We start from the raw sequence: 13,905 nt of genomic DNA on the forward strand, positions 1-13,905 counted from the left end.
TAAAAATCTGTTTTAGCAGATTCTATGATGGAATTTTACTTCATCAGCATATGTTTATTTTCTAAATGCTTGGCAAAAACCAGGCTCCATGAGGAAATATCCTACAAGTGTACGGACAGCAACATCAGAAGTAAAAGTTGAAATGTACCTCATATCATAGGAATGTACTGTGTTAACGAACTGCACAAAATGGAGGGCCACCGTGTTTTCTGGTGATTTTGTGTCTTGGCGTTTTTTCAGACAGAAAGGGCGGGAGAGGAGGAGGACACCAGGACCAGGCACTTAGGAGCTGGAGCTCTACTGCCATCGTGCGGAAATAGCTTCAAAACATCCAGCGCCATCACAGCTTCCTTCCCGTGAGGCCTAGCTGTTGCGGAAGTCTGGCGTGAGGCTTGGGCTGCAAATGTGGCCCCCTTGCCTTTTTCTGTGAGTTCTAAACATAGACCTGGACCTTGGCGCTATATTGATGTAGGACGTGGAGAGTGGGAGGTCCGCAATGAACCAGCATCTGCCAGGAAGCACTGGCAGATAAGTCGTGAGGGGCAGGGCTTGGGTTGCTTCAGTTGTGCATAGGAGCAGAGGAATGCCCTCAGAAAGAAATGCCTGCTATGTATGGTAGCCTTTTGTCTCTGGTTCCCGGCCTTTGGAGCAAGAGGTAGCCATTTTCACTGTGTTTCCACTTGCCGTTGTTCATGGATCCCATGTTGCAGCAGGATCAAAACACAAAGAGAAAGCCTGTTCCCGGTATATAGTAGGCGCAGATGTACTTACTGAAGAGAAGTAGACCACAATGCAAAGCAAAGCAGAAAATGTGAAGAGACCTCTCTCCACAGAAGACCCGAGCACGGCCTAGGAGCACACCGAAGGATGTTTACTATTATCGGTCTTTATAGAAATATAAACCAAAGGTACTTCATGATACCACTTCACATCCACTAGAATGGATATTACTTTTTAGAAAGGGAACGTACAAGATTGGCAAAAACTTGGAGAAACTGGAACCCTCCTACTTCTTGGGATGCAAGATTGTGTAACGGGTATGGAAAACAGTTTCCTCAAACTTTAAACATAGAATTGCTCTTTAACCTAGCAATTCCACTTCTAGGTACACACCCCAAAGGATTTACAAGAGGGAGTTAACAACTACATGTACATACATGTGCATAGCAGCACTTTTAATGATAGCCAGAATGTGAACAGAATGCAAATATCCAAAATATGATGAATGAATAAAAAAAAGTGGTATACACCACAATGGATATTTTTCAGCCCTTAAAGGAAATAATGTGCTGATGTATTTTATAACATGGATGAACTTTGAAATACCATGGAGAAGAAGCAAGACATAAAAGGCCGCATACTGTAATGATTCCATGTATATGAAATATACAGTATAAGAAAATCGATAGTGGCAGAAAACAGAGTGGTGGCTGCCTGGGGCCAGGAGTGGGGATTGGGGGAGAAGGGTGGCAATACCTATGTCATGGGTCCAGGGCTTCCTTTTGTGAGAATTAAAATTATTTGGAACCAGGTAGAGGTAATGAATACATAGCAGTGAGTGTACTTAATGCCACTGACTTGACACACATTAAAATGAGTAATTTTATGCTACATGATTTTTACCTCATTTTAAAAAGTGGTCATTGTTTTAAACAGTCAGTATTTCTAAAAATTGTTTACATTTGAAAAATCTCCAAATTATACAGAGGATAACTTGCCTTAACAGGGAACATGGGAATTTGAATATTATTATTATTATTTTAAAGATTCATTTATTTGTTTGGAAGAGTTATACAGAGAACAAGAGGCAGAGAGAGAGGAAGAGAGAGAGAGAGAGAGAGAGAGAGAGGTGTCATCTATCCGTTGGTTCACTCCCCAATTAGCCGCAATGGCCGGATCTGTGCCAATCCGAAGCCAGGAGCCAGGATTTCTTCCAGGTCTCTCACGTGGGTGCAGGCGGCAGCTTTACCCTCTATGCCACAGCACCGCCCCCCTGAATATTATTTTTAAAAACTACATCTAGGCTGGCGCCGTGGCTTAACAGGCTAATCCTCCGCCTTGCAGCGCTGGCACACCGGGTTCTAGTCCCGGTTGGGGCGCCGGATTCTATCCCGGTTGTCCCTCTTCCAGGCCAGCTCTCTGCTGTGGCCCAGGAAGGCAGTGGAGAATGGCCCATGGATACATGCTGAAAACTATGTAAAGCTACAGATAGTAATAGAATAATTATATTTAAGGAGAAGTGTGTGTGTGTATTTATATGCATATTCAGAAATTTTAAAGATCTGTATTTGTGATCATGTTTGGTGTTATAGTGAGTATGGGTTTGAATAGAACATTTTGGGTGCCATATATTTGTGTCTTTATTTGTATTTGCATTTATTTAAAGAAAGATATTAATGAAAGATTAGAGCTGCATGTGAATTGTGTGAATAAATCTACCTTAACATTTCCCCATGGTACATATCTGGGCAAACTGAAATTGAGGAATGTCAATCTCAACCATCATTTATTGAATTCTGCTTTCCTTGTAGTTATTAAAGAAAAAAAAATTATGATAAAAATTTAAAAGAAAAATTTGGGAAGAGTAAAAACATCCAAATTTTCTGAGGTATAATTTGTACATTCATATATTCATATCTGTAGATAGATTCTTACAGACCAAAATGTTAAATGAGAACTTAACTTTTCTAATGAAGATCTTCATGACTATTTTCTAAAGTTTGGGGCTTACAAATTTTTTTTTAAGGTTTATTTATTTGAAAGGCAGAGTTACAAAGAGGCAGAGGCAGAGAGAGAGAGAAAGAGAAAATCTTCCTTCAGCTAGTTCAATCCTCAAATGGCCACAGTGGCTGGAGCTGAGCTGATCAGGAACCGGGAACTTTTCTGGGTCTCCCACACGGGTGCAGGGGCGCTAGCACTTGGGCCATCTTCTACTGCTTTCCCAGGCCATAGCAGGGAGCTGGATCAGAAGTGGAGCAGCTAGGACTCGAACCGGGGCCCATATGGGATGCTGGCATTACAGGCAATGCCTTTACCTGCTGTGTCACAGCGCTGGCCTGAGGGCTTGAAAATTTCTTTATGTCACTGTCAAAAACTGCCTAGGAAGCAGAAGTGAAAATTTTAATTCTAAAATTAAATAAACTAAATCCAATTTAAATGCAAATTTATTGTGGTGTTTTTGTATATACAATTTTGCTTCTATATATTGAAATAACAGGAATAGATGTGCAAAAGATTATGAGTAGTTAATAGAAAGTTTTATGACATTGCTTTTCTCTTGATCAGAATATATTATTTTATGAATCCTTTGGAAACTCCACGTCTTAGTTACTAAAGAGAAAATGCCTTCAGACTGATTCTAAGTGAAAAATAGTAACACTCATATGCAGTAAGTCACAGGAAAGGGTTGAGCCATTTAATGATAGGGGAAAATGCCTGTGCTCCAATACTAAATGATGAAACCATGAGACAAAATCCATCTGCTTGAAATTTATAGTCATTCTAATACATAGACCACTCCAAGTAGGTCAGTGTAGAGCATTCAGTTTTAACAATTGTCTGGACTTTCCTCTTGGGCTCCACCCAAAGTCTGCCTCTCACTGGACACCCAACGCCTAACGGAGTAGTATGTGAGTCAGGACAACAGCCAGCTGGCCCTGTGCCTAGATTTACTGTAATCCAAGCCTTTAAGTGTAAATACCTTCTTTTGCTTCCTAGGCATGGTTCCTGGAGGTTCCTTCTAGTACCACCCAGACAATTCAGTATCACCAGGAAACTCTGGAGACACAGTGCTGAGTGAAGACCAGTAGCAATGGGAAGACATCGTCCTGTGGAAATTAACTTCTTGATCAGAGAAGATGCCAGATGATGGTGGGTGGCTTCCATCTCACTCTAATCTCAAAGGAGAGCCAAAAAGCAAAATCCTAAGAGTGGAGCAAGTTGCCTCTTGTTGAGCAAATTCCTGGGCAGCCAAAGTTTCTTTTTTTTCTTTTTTTTTCAAACTGGTTGGGCGGGAGCCGAGCGCCTGGAGGCAAGGCCTGTTGGCTGTTTTGCGACAGTACTGCCATCATGAGGAAATAGTTTCATAAAGCCCCAAGCTTTGAGCATTTTCTCCATGCCAGGACTAGCACGGAGGAAGGGTTGGCCCTGTGGGAGGTTGAACTGGTGCTAAACACAAGCTTGGCCCAACTGCCTTTTTTTTTCTTGAGGTCTTGCAGGAACCACGGACAAAGGCAGATTCTTGGTGTAGTAACTGGTGAATGAGAGACCTGGGCTGAGGCAGGGCTGCCAGGAAGTCCATGCACAGGAAGTAGAGGGGAGGAGCCTCCATTTTCTGGCTATGTGGGCAAGACTAGAGAAACCACCCACAGAGAAGTGCAGACTCTGGGGACATTTATCTTGCGAATGTGCCTTTTGGAGTTTTAGGCAGCCTGATTGTCTCTGTGTTGTGGGGCCAGGCCTTTTAGAGCAAAAGTATCAGATAGCAATGAACAGGTCAGTTTCGGGTACCATTTATCTAGAGCATATTGTTATTTATGTGGTCTTAAATACCCCAAAAGTCCAGGACATCATTGCTTAGAGAGAGAAGGATCTGTGTTGAAGGAGCAGGGATATACTGACATGCCAATATGGGCCAGAACATCTACTAGGAGAGCAGACTTTTGTTCAAGTAGATGAAAACCAACGCAATGGCAGGTCTGAGAAATTCCTTGAGCGCACAAGCTAAGAACTTCTGTTGTTTTGCAGGTACAAGGTAAAGTCTTTTGTCCTGACAAGACCCTGATGTCATCCCAGTTCTCTCAAGGAGGGCAGATAGATAGCTTACTGCTGTTGGCATACACCCTAAGAGGGATGGTATTATTGAGTTTTAAGGAAAAAAAACACTATTTCCCTCATACTAGGTAGTATTTTTCTCTTGGTCAGCTTCATAGCTAGTTCCTAATGAAGATTCCTCAATTTACCAGATATCCACCCTTGCTGACTATCTTTAATAAAGGCCATGTGCCTGGGCAGTAGATGGAAGCCTGGCAAGGCAATCAAATGTAGTTGAGTGATAGTGGGCCAAGGAAGCTGATGAATGTTTCCTTTACAAGGGTGGATACCAGGGAGGGGCAATGAGTTCATCATTTGGAGTTTGGTTGGATCCATGTCAGCCCTCACAAAGTCTGAATTCCATTCTCTGTGTCCTCATCAACAGATATTCCTTGCCTTTGATTTAGGGAGAAAAGCAAACTGGTGAACCTTGAAGACCAAATCATACAGGTTTGCTCACACCTGGTAAGAAAAACAAAGTAATATATAGTTTACTTCTAACATTTGTGATAACTTCAAACCAAACAAATGAACATATGAGGGTACTTCATATGTTCACAGAACATGAAATTATCCCAAGTGTGTATGTATTTCAAAACATAAATATAAAAATATACTTATCTTCTAATTCCATTTCTTTGAACTTTTTGAAATCTCTTGGTATATACCTTCCCGACAGCCAATGTGCATAATGTTATGTATTTTTGTCCTTTTTCTCTTGTTATAACAAAAGACCCAAAACCAGGTAATTTATAATGAATAGAAGTTTGTTTAACCAAGGATTCTGGAGATGGGAAAGGCCAAGAGCACGGTGCTGGCATCTTCTTAGCACGTGGTGAGGATCTTCTTACTTGGTCATGACACAGAGAAGTGCATTAGGTGGTGAGGAAGAGCAGCATACTGAAGAGAGCTGTGTTTATAGCAAAGTCACTCTCTTGATAATGCAGTAACCCATGAGTGGATTAACCCATTCATAAGAGTAGACCATGACTCAATCTTCTCCCAAAGGTTCCACTTCCACATTCTATTAAAAATCCAAAGCAACTAAGTGTTTACTCTTCTAAAGCAATGTTTTTGAGGGGGTAAAATTTTTAATTTTAATTTTTAAATTAAAATTGTATTTCTTTTATTTATTTAAAAGGGAGACACACAAAGAGAGAGACAGAGATTTCCCTTCCTCAGGTTCACTCCCCAAGTGCCTAGAGTGCCCAGGGCTGGGTTAAGGTAGGCTGAAGCCAGGATCTCAGAACATAATCCGGGTCTCACATGTGGGTTGGCAGGGACCCAATTACTTGAGCCTTTACTGCTTCTCCCGAGTCTGAAGTAGCAGGAAGCTGAAATCAGGAGCCAGAGCTGGAAATGAAACCCAGGCATTCCCAGACAGCACCCAAGCACCTAAAACAGGGACTTAACCACTAGGCCAAATGTCTGCCTACGTTTTACTTTATTTAAAATAGGGTGTGACTTAATTATTGGTGACATTATGACAAATTCATGCTTGCCAAATCTCCTTAAAATGTATACCCGGTCTAATCCAAACCACAATGTACATATTAATCCAATTTTAATATAGATTACACCCAATCTGGAGAAACATATATATATTAAGACATGCTTAGAAGGAATCTGAAAGTTTATCTGTTGCCTTGACAAATTGTGCTTGCTTATCTTCTCCACCAAAACATGTTTATTTTCTGAATCTTTGGCAAGCACCATTCCTTAATTTGCTAATGTTGTAAGCCTTACACCTAAGAGAGAAAATATAACACACTCACACATATATCCCACAAAGTCAAAAGAAGCAGCTGGAAAACATTTAATGGCATGGAAAAATGCCCGTGTTCTGATGTTAAATGATGAGACCATGAAACAAAACGCTGAGTAACTCCTGGTGGAAAATGATGTAACTGTAATATGAGTATCATGCTATGTTGAGCATGTTTGGTACAAAGTAATGGCTGGTCACTCCTGTCAAGGCTCAAGCCATATTATTATGCACAGTGCTACAGATAAAGCTAAAAATTGAGACTCCCTGTTTGGGAAGATAGCCAGCTGAAAGACCACTTGGATTTGTGAATTGTTTGCTAGAAAAGACCTCTTCCAGGCTTGAAACAATTTCCTCTTCAGTGACTTCAGCCACCCAATGTGCCTTTTAAAGGAGAAAATTTGGTGGCAAGAGACAGTACTGGACACGCCATCCTGAGCGAAGTAAATCTCACCCCCATAGATGATAGGGGATGTCAATTTAATGGGTGAAAGTACAGGAATCCTCATGAGGATGGTTTCAGGCCTGTTTGGTTTCAGTTGGAAACCAAAATCAAAATTGCTATGGCTTGAGCTTGTTTTGCCAAACTGAACAAAAGGCCAGGTGGCCATGTTTCCTGGCTTTTTTTGTGTGTGTGTTGGTGGCGTTTTTTTAGACAGGACGGGCGGGAGACGCCAGGGCCGGGCTCTTGGGCATTGTGGAGCTCTACTGCCATCGTGAGGAAGGAGTTTCAAAACACCGTAGGCAGGCACAGCTCCCTTCCCATGAGGCCTTGCTGTTGCGGAAGGTTCGCCTTGCAGAGGCTCGCGCTCCAGGCTGGGCCAGCAAGCCTTGTCCTCCAAGTCCTTAACGGAGAACTGGCCCTTGGCTTTAGGTTGGCGTAGGACCTTCAGAACGAGGGGTCTGGAGTGAAGCAGCCGCGGCCGGGAGGCAGCGGCCCGGAAGTCGTGGGGCGGGGCATCGGGGAGTATTGGAGAAGCGAGCAGACGAAAGCCTGCTACTTTTGCTCCAGAGGTCATAAACAAGAGACAAACGCACACTGGAGCCTGCATTTGTTTTTGAGTGGTGTTCCTGTGGTCTGTCCACAGCTGCACCAACCCGCTCGACAATCCCCCAAGCCCCGCCTTATGACATCGCGTACCAGTACGTCCTGCAAACTGCTGAATTACTCCGGACCCCTCACTCCCCCAAGTCCCACAGCAATATGCCACCAAGATCAAGACAGAAAAAGGTAAGGGGGCCGAATTTGCAACCCAAGCCTCACGCCAGACCTTCGGCAACAGCCAGGACTCACGGGAAGGAAGCTGTAGTGGCGCTGGGTGTTTTGAAACTGTTTCCGCACGATGGCAGTAGAGCTCCAGCTATACCTAAGTGCCTGGTCCTGGTGTCCTCCTCTCCCGCCCGTCCTGTCTGAAAAAACGCCACCAAGACACAAAATCACCAGAAAACACGGTGGCCCTCCATTTTGTCCAGTTTGCTAAACAACCTCACATTAGGGCTTGGAACTAACACCATCTTGAAGAATCTTGTCCTTCCAGAGATTAAATTCCACCGGACTGACGCTATGTCAGGCAATATTTTCACAATGTTCAGCATCAAATTGTATGAAGTGGGGGACGTTAGGTGGATCCCGATAGAAACGAAGAAGTTACTTGAACCCTGAAGATAATCTTGAGCCATCCATTCATAAATTCACGTGATATTTCACCTGGTTCCCCTCCCGAACAGTGGATTTCTCCGTTTTCTCACCTTATGGTGGGCTGCTCTTTGGCGAGAATCATAAGAGCAGGCCCAGTTAGCTTAATCCACAGTTAGCTGCTCCACAGGACAGGATACCTATTCTTTACATGGGTATTGCCTGGTAAGAGATTTCTTGGAATTTCTAATCATGGTTTCATCATTTGACACTGGAACACAGTACATTCCGATGATATGAGGTACGTTTCAACTTTTACTTCTGATTTTGCTGTCTGCACACTTGTGTGCATGTTATATTTGATCTCTTAGGCATCAGACTTAGGCTATTTCCTCATGGAGCCTGGTTTCTGCAAAGCATTTAGAAAATAAAAATATTCTGATGGAATAAAGATCTGTCAGAGATCCTGTTAAGACAACTGACCAACCTTTGGATTATTTCCTCTCATTCTTTTCAATATATACTCATATTTCTGTAGTGAGTTCCATGCAAAAAGTAAGTCTATATTAAAATTAGATTAATGTGTACACTGTGTGTTATAGCAAAACTTTGAAGGGGATTCATTTCCAAGCTTTATATGCCTCTCAGACTTTTTCTTATCTCTGATTATATGAATAAGTACACACATACATACATGAATACAGAACCTCCTGACTATAATAATCACCATGATTAAAATACAGTTATTAAACCAATACAGTCACATAAGTGCATACACATGAAAGTGAATTCTTTAAACAAAGTTGAGCATACATAGTAGGAAGTTTTTAAAAATATTGATTATTATCTTAGGCAGTCACCAAGTTCCCATATGTAAAAATACACAAACGTTATATTCTACTCTACATAGTGGTATGTCATCCACAAGATTTACAAAATTATCAAATTTTCAGCATTAAACCATACATAAGTGCTTTCCAATTCCAAGAGTAAATGACTTTTTTTTTTTTAAGATTTATTCCATTTATTTGAAAGAAGAGTTACAGAGAGAGGTAGAGACACAGATAGAGAGGTCTTCCATCTACTGATTCACTCCCTAAATGGCCACAGCTGCTGGAGCTGAGCTGATCAGAAGCCAAGAGCTAGGAGCATCTTCCAGGTCTCCCATGTGGATGCAGGGGCCCAAGGACTTGGGCCATCCTTCACTGCTTTCCCAGGCCATAGCAGTGACTTGGATCAGAAGTGGAGCAGCTGGGACTCAAACCGGTGCCTATAATGGGATGCTGGCACTGCAGGCCGGGACTTTAACCTGATGCACTACAGCTCAGACCCCGAGTAAATGACTTTTTTTTTTTTAAAGATTTTTTTTATTTATTTGAAAAGCAGAGTTACAGAGAGGCAGAGGCGAGAGAGAGAGAGAGAGAGAGAGAGAGAGAGAGAGGTCTTCCATCTGCTGGTTCACTCCCCAGATGCCTGAAAAGGTTGGAGCTGCACCAATCGGGAGCCAGGAGCTTCTTCCGGGTCTCCCACAGGGGTACAGGGACCCGAGGACTTGTGCCATCTTCTACTGCTTTTCCAGACCATACCAGAGAGCTGGATCAAAAGTGGAGCAGCCGGGACTTGAACCAGTGCCCATGCGGGATGCCGGCATTGTAGGTGGCAGCGTTACCCTCTACGCCACAGTACCGGCCCCATAAATGACTTTTTTTTTTTGACAGGCAGAGTGGATAGTGAGAGAGAGAGAGAGAGAGAGAGACAAGAGAGAAAGGTCTTCCTTTTTGCCATTGGTTCACCCTCCAGTGGCCGCAGCGGCCGGCTCATCGCGCTTATCCGAAGCCAGGAGCCAGGTGCTTCTCCTGGTCTCCCATGGGGTGCAGGGCCCAAGTACTTGGTCCATCCTCCACTGCCTTCCCGGGCCATAGCAGAGAGCTGGCCTGGAAGAGGGGCAACTGGGATAGAATCCGGTGCCCCAACAAGGACTAGAACCCGGCGTGCCGGCGCTGCACTGCAGAGGATTAGCCTGTTAAGCCATGGCGCCGGCCTCATAAATGACTTTTAAAATGTTTTTCGTGTGTTCACATAGCTTCTCTTATAATATGAACTTCCTCTTTTAAAGTTGCTGTTCCTTTATAATTCTAGTGTTCAACTATGTTTTCTACAGTATAACAATTTGAATACTAACAAACTTGTTAAATATTCTTAAAAATTGTTTTCCTTAATATTCCTTGGGATACCACTGATTTTTCTTAACAATACCCTCTTCTTTTGGGCATTTGTGTAAATTAGACCTGCTTCTTTACAGTATGGCGTAGCCACACATGAAAAATGGAGCAAGGCTACCAACTAATGCCATCACCAGGAAATGTGTAGTTTGAAAACGTTGGTGTAACATTAATACTCCCATTTTCTAATTTCAATTATGAGTATGGATTACTCAGTTCCATGACATCAATTAAGCATTTTGCAGTAACAATGTCTTCAGCACGTTTGTTCTAGATTAATTCTCAAATTGTGACCAGAATGTTATCCTGTTGAAAAATCTTAGACTGTTCCAATCCATGAAGCACAAAAGGAAACTTTTCACTGCATGTCTCACTTTCTAGAGGCCACCACCCTTGGCAGTTTGATGGGTGCGGCATTTGAATGTTGTGGAGGACACATGATTGTTCAGGAGAGCCGACACCATTGAAGTAAGTAGATAAAGGCTTGTAAGTACTCTGCCCTTGTGGCTCAATGAGGTGTTCAACACACACACACACACGCACAGAATTCCAGTAATGCTTTCTTCATTTTCTTCTTGGTCACACTCTAGGTGGAACTTGGCGCCCTGAATGTTTCATACAGTATTAAGACATGGGAAATTTCCAATACTGTACACTGTTTTTGTGTTAGTATTTTGTTGATAAATCTCAGAACATTTCTTTATGGTCAAAAAATAACATCAAATCAATAGTGCTTGAAATCTAAATATAATATAAGCACCTGGCAAAGAAGTGAAAAATTGAACAATTATAAAGAAGTAAATGATTTTCTGTAACAGAAACTTAATAAAAACTCAGTCCTTTTATCAATTGCATTTTACTCATTTAAATGTCACAACTTTCTCTGTTTTTATCAAAGAAGCAAAAAGTCAAGCAGTCGTTCTTTCTTCACCCAGACTTCACTGGATGTATTTTATGGACACAATTGAGAGTTCCGTAAAGGTGAATTTTGACATTTCTGGACAGCTTATGGTTGGCCCCTTGTTGCATTTTTTTTTTTTATGACTCATTGCTATTTCAAGATCCTAAAAGCACCTGATGTTCTCCAAAGTTATCTTTCAGGTTTTCAGACACATTCCAGGGAGAGGAGCAAACATCAGCCGCCTTGAACTGGTTCAGGCCCTACTGTAAGAGCAGTGCCTGCACAGATGATCAAAAAGTACCCAAAGGTCAGATTTGCTGCATTTTGTTCCTAACATCTCATTACTGTAACACACATCCAGTGTTGATAACATGTTCCCGAACTGCGCATGAGTGTCGTGACACCCCTGCCCTACATGGGATGACAAGAATGCCCCCTCTTAAATATTCATTTTCCACTTAAATTAACAATACCCTTTCCCCTACTTGGGGAGGTCTGGCTTTGAAAATGATTCCCTATGACATTGCTATTTGCTGCAAATAAAGTACTTTGCATAGCAACTTCTGCTTCTTAGAACTGTTCACAAAGTAGGCCCATGGATTGGGGTGGGTACTAGAAGTTTTAACACTTCTTGCTTTGGTTGGGTGGTTCCACTTGTCTGTGGGCCCTCTTAGTCTCACACAGTTGGGAACACCTGAGGCCCTCAGCGAGCACACCTGCCCCTATTACATGCCCCCTGGAACTGGCTTGTGTTTGTGTTCTGACCCCATGACAAGAGACCTGTGCCTCATAGCACCAGCGGGAAGCCTGCTTCTGCTCTGATCCAAAGGGCAGGAACAGAAGGTGAAGGCCCACTAGGGCCTGCATTTATCTTGGTGTGTGGGTCCCTTTGGTCCTGCTTGCACTTGGAGCAACCCAGGCCAGACTCCAGGGCTCCCTGAGGCCACGCCCCCCGATTTTCCCTGCCAGTGCCTGCAGCCACTTGCTGGTTCATTTCAGGCCCCTCACTCACCAAGTCTAACACCCAGGTACTGCCAAGGTTCAGGTCCCTGTTAAGGACATGGAGGAAGAGGCAAAGAGGCCTAGTTTGGAGCACCAGCTTCCGGCCAGTTCTCCCCCAACCGCTAGGCTTCATGGGAAGGACTCAGTAACGCTGCAGGGTATTTTGAAACTATTTCCGCACGATGGCAGTAGAGCTCCAGATATGTTTACACCCTGGTCCTGTCGTCCTCTTCTCCCGCCCGTCCTGTCTGAAAAAACGCCACCGAGACACAAAAAAAGGCAGGCAGCCCTCCATTTTGTACAGCTTGGTGAAACCTGCTCAGGCTACTGTGCTTTTGCTTCAGTTTTCCACCTGAAATGTTTTAAACCCCACATTCTCATCGAGACGCTTGTTTCCTCACAAATTAAATTTCCACTTTTAAAAAAAAAAAAGATTTATTTTTATTCTCAAAGTCCAAGTTACAAAGAGGGGAAAAGACAGAGATAGAGATCTTCCATCCACTGGTTAACTCCCTAGATGGCCACAAGGGCCTAGGCTGAGCTAGGCTGAGCCAGGAGCCAGGAGCTTCATCTGGGTCTCCCACGTGGGTGCAGGGGTCCAAACACTTGGGCCATCTTCCACTGCTTTACCCAGGCCATTAGCAGGGAGCTGGATTGGAAGTAGGGCAGCCAGGACAGGAACCTGTGGCAGTATGGGGTACCAGCTTCACATGCTATGCCACAATACTGGCTCCTAACTTTCCACTTTTCAGCTCATATAGTTGTGCTTTCTATCTGGGTATTATGTGTAGTTCTGTTTGGTAGTCTATGTCCAGAATTTTCTGTGCAGTATATCCCTGTATACCAAGTAATGCTTTACCCTATGTAACACATTTGTATACATTTCTTTCATAATAAACACTTTAAATGTCTTGTGTGCTTGCTGTTTATTTCATTAAAGATTGTACTTTCCCATGTCATTATCTTCTAATCCTCAGATATCATGCTTTTTTATTATTTAGTAAGCCATATTTCCACTTACTTTTCAGTAGAAAATATCTATTTAAAAAATAATTTATTTGAAGCAGAGTATGAGAGAGAGAGAAAGATGAATCTTCCATCTGCTAGTTCACTCCCCAAATGCCCACAATGGCCTGGGCTTATCCAGACCCAAGGCAGGCCTGGAGCTCAATCCTGTTCTCCCACATGGGTGGGAGGGGCCCAATGACTTGGGCTATCATTTACTGCTTTGCCCAGGCACATTTGCAAGGAGCTGAATCCAAAGTAGAGCAGCTGGGACCCCAACTAGTGCTCCAGTATGGGATGCCTGCCTCTCAGGCAGCAGCTTAGCATATTGAGCTACCTTGCTGACTCTGAATATATCATTTCTTCATAAATGGATTAGGAAATAAGGGAATGCTTTGTTTGTAAAAAAGCAAAAAAACACTGGTATACAAGGATCATGTTAAAATAAGCACTGATTAAATTTATACATAGTTACTCCTGACTTTTTTTTTTTTATACATAAATCCATTTCAGGTTCACATAGAAGAAATCAAGAATGAATTATCAAATCAGTGTACATATT

At 42.8% G+C, this 13,905-nt stretch overlaps 1 long non-coding RNA gene across 2 annotated transcripts in view; it reads left to right on the top strand.

The window, feature by feature from the left end:
• The window catches only part of LOC133753337 (uncharacterized), a 30,285-nt gene extending 17,092 nt beyond the window's left edge, over positions 1 to 13,193 (top strand). Inside the window, exons 2-5 of one of the 2 annotated variants that reach the window (XR_009865047.1) lie at positions 3,718 to 5,277; positions 10,817 to 10,903; positions 11,334 to 11,416; positions 11,526 to 13,193. This is a non-coding gene — a long non-coding RNA (uncharacterized LOC133753337). Of the gene's footprint in view, positions 1 to 3,717; positions 5,278 to 10,816; positions 11,417 to 11,525 lie in introns of both variants that reach the window. The other variant, XR_009865046.1, reaches the window with a different exon arrangement.
• The last annotated feature ends 712 nt before the right edge of the window (positions 13,194 to 13,905 follow it).

This window comes from Lepus europaeus, chromosome X, assembly GCF_033115175.1.
Source record: "Lepus europaeus isolate LE1 chromosome X, mLepTim1.pri, whole genome shotgun sequence".
NCBI classification, from domain to species: Eukaryota; Metazoa; Chordata; class Mammalia; order Lagomorpha; family Leporidae; genus Lepus; species Lepus europaeus.